The sequence below is a fragment of the Adiantum capillus-veneris genome, chromosome 8 (genome assembly GCF_014529385.1).
Source record: "Adiantum capillus-veneris isolate H3 chromosome 8, ASM1452938v2, whole genome shotgun sequence".
NCBI classification, from domain to species: domain Eukaryota; kingdom Viridiplantae; phylum Streptophyta; class Polypodiopsida; order Polypodiales; family Pteridaceae; genus Adiantum; species Adiantum capillus-veneris.
Window position 1 is genome coordinate 155,782,372 of NC_140938.1, and position 7,674 is coordinate 155,790,045.

Here is a 7,674-nt window from a genome sequence, read left to right on the forward strand (position 1 = left end):
GCTGCCAGCAGAAGCATTAGGAACAGAATTTTTGCCACTCGCAGCAGAACCATAAGAAGTGGCTGCATTACTGTTACCACCCTTTCTTTGAGAAGCAATAAAAGCCTGTTCAACTGCACGCTGCCTAGTCCTGTTTTTTCTAGAAAGTGACTCTTGCAACAGCAATGTGCATAATGCATCAAACTTGACAACTTCAGGATTTCCTTGGGTCATCAGTCTCCAAGTACTAGCAAAAGTCTGGTAGGAATCTGGTAAGGCATCAAGAACAGTCTGCACAAGGGAACTGTCAGAAATGACTTCACCTGCAGAAATGAGTTGCTCATTGATATCCTTGACACTAGCAAGGAAAGTGTCCATATCATCTTCCTCATGCATAATCTTCGACTCTAGCTCTTTACGCAGCAAAGCAATTTTAGCCTCATTGCGGCTTGCATAAAGACCTGCTAGAATATCCCAAGCCTGTTTTGCAGATTTTGCTGAACGGATGTGAGGAATAATGGTGCGCTTCACAGACAACGCAATCAATGCATGAGCCTGCGCATCCTTAACATCCCAACGAGCTTGTTCTGCTGTAGGCAAAACAACTCTAACAGCTGCAATCCTTGCAGCAAGACCTGCAACATCCTCAATATCGCCTACATCTTCAGAACCAGGACGTACATCAATGCCCTGCACAATGTTCCAGACACCTTTTGACACAAGAACATGTTGCATCATATAAGCCCACATAGGGTAGTTGTCCCCATCCAACCTGTCCTCAGCAGCAAACATCTTGAACACATCTGTGTTGTTGTTGTCAGCCATGGTAAATGCTGCACCTGATGTGAAAACTGCCCGAAAATAGGAGAAATGGAGCGGGAACAACTTGTGCTATATAGCACAAACCGTAGAAGACTATAAGGCACCTGTTATGCAGAAAACGGCACTGACAGAAAATCTGCACAAAATGACGAAATAGCCTGTGCAGTACTGCCCGTAGTGGAAACGGAGGCCGAAATGAGCCCAAATCAAAATTCTGAGCAGACCGAGCTCTTCGAGCTCGCCCAAAATATTTGTCGACCTGCGAACGCTTGCCAAAGCTCACTGAAATCGGAGAAAGTGATCAGGCGTGTGCTGGAGCAGCTGGCGACTAAGCCCGGGAGGACGTGACCTGCTCTGATACCAATTGTTGGAATTAGGGTTGCAGAGAAACACACACAGCTTGGAGAAGACGAAGGAAGCTCAAGGCACACAATAGAGAGTGTGTTACTTAGTGTGCAATGGAAAGATAGATAGCCCTAGAGTGATGGGCGTATATACAATGCACGGGGGAAAAAACCTCCTAAAGAGGGAAAAAATGCCCCGGCGGTCCTAGTGTGTTCACACACATCACTACCACATGTATATGGTAACACTTTGTGATTCTTAAAACAATGTGATATGTTCTTAAAATATGTCTCCGACTGGGACCGACGGTTGTAGCCGTAGCGAGGCACCGCTGTAGAAGCTTCACAAAACATAAGTCGGGCGGTATTTGACATCGCTAGACACCGCATAAAGCATAGACTACACCTATACTAGATCTAAGAACATGCTGCAACCTACGCTACAGGCCTAATTATAACAAGTTGTGCTATAAATATAGAAAGGTTATTGTGAAGTTGGACTGCACTACAATAGGCTGCAACCTTGCAACTTCATGCCCACAATGCTTGTAGGTGTCTTACAGCCTCACGACAAGCGTAGCACCTTCTGCATACGACTACAAGACAACTATATAGAAAGAAAAAGCTTTGAAAGATAACATGACTTATCTTTGGCCTTGTGTTGCGCACCATAATTGATACTGTCATAGATGACTTGTTTTGCATGAATTCATTTCCATATTGCTCACAACCAAATTTTTTAAATTGTAAGTCTCCACCTCTCTAGTTGTAGAGGCATGAACTCAAAGTTTCAGGGGAAAGCATTGGACTTAAAAACAGGTAAAGCACTATTTCAAAAGAAATTAAAAATGGTATTTTTGGAATCTTAAGCACAACAAACCTCGGGCTAGAAAGTTTTAGATTTAAATTCAGACAAAAATTGACCCTGCTAGTCCTTTTGAAAGATTCACTGTAAATTAAATTATTAAGAAAAATTGAATGGTTGCAGTAATCCTTTCAGCATAGACTTTACTAAAGGCCTCCCAGATATTTACCAATTAAGCAAAAATAGGTCAAAATATAGCAGAATTGATATTTTAAAGCTTGCAGGTAATGGGAGGGGTCATTACTGACCTGCTAGGGACACAATTAGCAGCAGGGGGCACCATCTTGAGCTGTAGGGCTGCTTGAGCTGCAAGAAACTGCCATTTTTAGGTTATGAGAGCTTATGAGTGCCCAGAAATGTATAAATAAGACCCCTTTCTTCACATTTTGAACAGACTCAGAGTCTTGGCAAATTCTCTCTCACCTAGAGAACTCTACTCAAAAATCAGTAGAGAGCAAAAAAGTCTAGTTTATTAATCCACGGTAATTAGTTTAACCCTTTTTAATTAGCAAAATTACTTTTATTTACTTATATTTTCTTAATTAATCCAATTAATTAAGAAGATTAAACTTACTTGCACTCTAAATTACTCTCATAATTCTTTATTCTTTGCTTATTATTTAGATTAAGCTTAGGGACATTAATCTAATTAATTACTAAGCTATATAAGGACTGAACTTAATCTTTTTAGTCATAAATTAATGGTAATTATACTAATTAAACTTAGATTAATATAAGATAATCATCACAACTATTTTAGACTATTAAGATGTTAGAAAAATTATCTCTTAATTTTCTCATTAGTTTTTTGTAATTATTTAAGCAGAATTTAGCTGTTTTTAGTCATATATTAAAGGGTAAAATTAAAAAAACATGTTAGATGATTATATATTATTTATCAAAGTTAATTTACATGCTAAAGAACTTGTGATAATTAGCTTAACAACAAATAATTAGTCTGCTGATTATCTCAATAGAAAAACATTGTTTTTAAGAGAAAATTAAAGGGGAAATTAACAAATTAGACTAAAAAAAATTGAGATAATTTTCAGAGTTAAAACACATCTTTAAAAAACATGATAATTAGCTTAACCACATATAATTAGTTTAGCAAAGTAACTTTATAGAAAAACACTATTTTTAAGGAAAAATTAAAGGGGGAAATTAGCAAATTAGATTAAAAAGCTTTGAAATAAATTTCAAAGTTAAAATGTATTTTTAAAAACTGGTGATAATTAGCTTAATTATAGATAACTAGTTTAGCTAAATATCTTGGTAGAAAAACATGTTTTTAAGGAAAAATTAAAGGGGGGAATTAACAGATTAGACTAAAAAGCTTTGAGATAATTTTTAGAGATAAAACACACCTTTAAAAACCTATGATAGTTAGCTTAACCATAGATAATTAGTTTAGCTAATTATCGTAGAAGAAAAACATTGTTTTTGAAGATAAATTAAAGGGGGGAATTAGCAAATTAAACTAAAAAGATTTGAGATAATTTTTAGAGTTGAAATACATTATTAAAAATCCATGATAATTATTTTAGGCACAAAAAGGTAATTTAGATAATTATCTTAGTCAAAAAACACATTTTGAGAGAAAAACGTAAAGGGGGAAATTAGTAAATCATGTTATACGATTACATGCTATTTATCAGAGTTATATTATATGATGAAGAGGCCATGATAATTATGTCAAGGTTAGAAACTAAGTATATATAATTATCTAAGTCAAATTATACTAGTTCTAGCTGAAATTTAAAGAGGGAAATTAGTAAATCATGTTATATGATTACATTCTATTTATTAGAGTTAGATTACATAATAAAGAGGTCATGATAATTATGTCAAGCTTAGAGAATTAGTATAGATATTTATCTCAGTCAAATTATACTAATTTTAAATGAAAATTAAGCACGGAAATTAGATAATTGAGTTGGAAAATTCAAAGATAATAACCAGAGGTTAAAAATATCCTTATCTACTTGTGAATTATACCATAGTTAATTAGTGAGTTTAGGAAATTATAATTGACCAAAAGTCCTAGTTTTAGCAAAAGATCAATTAAAATAAATAGACTTTGCGGTCAAAAGTTTTTAGGAAAATTATAGTAAGTGTAAACCTGTGATATAAAGTTTAAGAAATGAATTCTTTAAGAGAGAATAAATAGAATAAATATTAAGATCAAGATAAGTAGATTTGAAGCTTAAAATTCGATGGGAAAATTAGTAAAAAGATATAGAAAATTATAAGAAACTTAAGATAGCTTAGAAAACCCTTAGGCAAGCTTTGAAAAAAGTTATCATATCTATATAGGCAAATAAGAAATTACTAGTTCAAGAAGTTACCAATTAAGACTATAGGTTTAACCTAGAATCGCGTAAAATTGGATACAAAGGTTAAGTCTAGCTTTTGGATAATTTACCTAATGATTAAACGTCCTTTTTATAAGGATAAGAAGTTATGGTACCCAAAAGGACCCGAGCCAATCCTACATTTGATGATGAGGGCAGAGCTCTAAAAAGAACTAGAGCGTCACATGACGATGAAGTTGGGCCTAGTAGTAGGCCTACGGAGGAGAATCTTCTGGTGCCAGCGCAGCAACAGATGGCCGATCAATCCCAGGTGGGTTTCCCATTATTCAATTAAGTCTTTAAATAGTTTAAGTTCTTTTATAAGTTAACATTGCATACATAAGGAGTGAGTAAGAATTACAAAAAGGAATAATTGACCAAAAACGGAAGGTAACTTCCAACGTGCGTTTGCTTGTAAATTGGGAATTGAATTGTTTGCGTTAAAACCAGTTGAATTAGGAAATATATGATTGGTCATTCTTAAGGCATCTTCTCGCAAGACACCTCCGACTCCTTGGTATAAATTGACGATAGTGATGGCTTTTCAGCCACGGATAAGTCGGTTACCCCCATGAACGATGAGTTTCTACTCCGTGTCATGTCTTGATGTTTCTACATAAGTTAGGATACCGTTTTTATCCTAGGGGAGCCGCCGGTTGTATGGGAAACTGGTTTGGTGTATGGGCACCCGGAACCTTGGGTGGGGGTTTATCCACTCCGGATTGTGAATAAGGAATGGGTGCCGTTTTTCAGCCTTAGGTGATCTTGAGACAAGAAGAATACTTGTCATGGTTATTATGGACAATGTTTTGATTGACAGTACCCTGTATTAAGTTTAAAGAGGTCTATTTGTTAAAAAAATGCTTTTTAATACTCTTTAATACTTGATTGAAGGAATTACTGTGATGGAACGTTAAAAGAAACCATTATTTTAGATGCTAAAACAATGTAATTTAATTAAAAAATAAATGAATCATGTGTGAGTGCAGGGTGATAAGTGGGGATTGACTAAGGTTGTCAATCATGGACCGGTGGACTTGATTAGTCAGGTAACTATCCATCCCCGTGCACTAAAAACGTTTAGAAAATTTCTTCACTTGGAAGAGGAGTCCACCAATTGTTGTGCCCTCACATATGCTAGGGAGAAAAAAGCGTTGGTTGAGGATACCTTAGCCTAACTTGTGGAAGTTATAGGGCCGAAATAGTTTTGGATTTTTAATAGGCTGTCACGTTTCCATTGCGAGACAGGACTATGTCTTCTTCTAGGGCTAAAGACCCAAGCCATTTTCAATGGTAAAGGTCTATTCCTTGGATTTTTCTTGTTTAGAGACTCTGACTCTCAATAGGCCTAGAGACCTGTCAAGGAACCCATCCCGATCTTGGTATAGGCAGGTTGGGGATCTCAAATAAACCACATCTTGCATAAACAATTTTCCTCCTGCTCACTTAGAGGCCACTCTACCCGGGAGGACACGAAGATAGAATGGAGTGGGAGCAGTCAGAGGGGTAAGGCAGAAAGGTGGAGAGGAGAGGCGGATGGGGCGAAAGGTGAGGGGAGGCAGTAAGGGGGGTAGAGGCGGGAGGGAGAGGTGAAGGGAGGTAAAGAGCGGAAGAGGAGGGGCAGGGTGGGATAGACGAGAGGAAGAGGTGAAGCGGGGGTGAAGAGAAGTGGAGGGGCAGGGGGGATGATCGAGCGCGCAGGCAGCATAGCAGTACGGGTGGGTGGCACAAGGCTATGCGGGCTTGGCAGTGGCGGGCTGGAGGCGTGGCCCACACAACACAATGCCGCACAATAGAGCCACACGAGGTCGCTTTAGCACAACGTGTAGAGCCTCAAAGATGCATGTACGTGAGCAACAAGGCCGGGAACATGCAGAGGAACCCAACAACAGTTGATGCCATCACTAGGGCATAGCCCATCAATTTTTTCCTCTCTCTCTCTCTCTCTCTCTCTCTCTCTCTCTCTCTCTCTCTCTCAAAAATCAAGGCACCCTCAATGCGCAAAAAAGACTGCTCATGCCACACATTTGAAAGTCTCAAAGCAAATAGAAATCTGTCCCAAGCATCAATCTCAGATGAAGCAATCTCAGGTAGATGAGGAGTGTCAACACGATGGTCTAAGGGAGATTCCATGTTATTGAAATCCTCCCCCCCCCCCCCCCCCCCCCCCCCCCCCCCCCCCCACTATCCAAGAATCCAAAGGTGGGAATACATCCGCAATCTTGTAGCATAAATTTGCTCTTAGATGAGCATCCGTAGACGCATAAATACATAGTAAACCGATCAACTCATCACCAATATGCATCAAAACCCATATGCATCTACCAGCATGCAGTGTCTCGTGGTCATTGCAAGACATCACACCCGTGGAAGGCTCCCAAAAAGTTTACGAGGTGCCTGGGAGAATCTTCCTATAGGACTCTATGTCTGTCAAGGAGAGTTGTGCTCCTGTGCAAATAAAACATCCACCTCACCAACCACATATCTGTGCAAATCTTGTATCAAAAGAAGTCTCCTTGCACCACTCTGGCGAGAGCTATGTAATCCACTGGTGCTCCAAGTGACAATATGCAAGTCCATCATAATAGCAAAAACCACAGCTGGCATACATCACCGGCAACCCACAATGAGCATACATCTAATTGTGCTAGCGCTTGGACTCTGGCCAAGAATCTGGAGGATTAGACCTCCCTAAGTCAGGAGGAAGCAGAATGATATCTCCTCCAAGCCTAAAATCAATTGCTGACCTAAACCACCTTTGCATGTACGGATAAGGGCATCTGAGGGCTTTGGAGATTCTCTTCACTGGCCATTGAAGAGTCTCTGAGGGAGGGGACCAGGAGTATGCAAAACAAAAAAGCACTGGTAAGATATATTTGCAAAGACGAATCTCCCATTTTGCCCTGCCAATGCGTTGGGCGATTTGGGAGAGCGAGATATCGGTTGCAAGTGCAGGTGCCCAGGCTGTGAGATGAAATTGTTTGATACTATCCAAACTTCAAAGTATCACAATTATGTGTGTCAAGCACTTGTGGATATAAAGAGTGATTCGATTATTTAACATATTCAATATGTTTAATATTCTAAAGCATTTTTACAACACGCTTCATACGTTGACATGTAACTAAAAGTGAACACAGACTCAAAGGCTCTCCTTGAAGCATCAATTTTGATGTATTTAATGTAAAAAACAATTGCTACTATCCAAAGTGTCACAATTATGCATGTGACATGTTGTATATAAGAGTGGTCAACATATTTAACGTATTTAACATATTATGTTGGCTCTATGGGAAATAATAAAAATTGG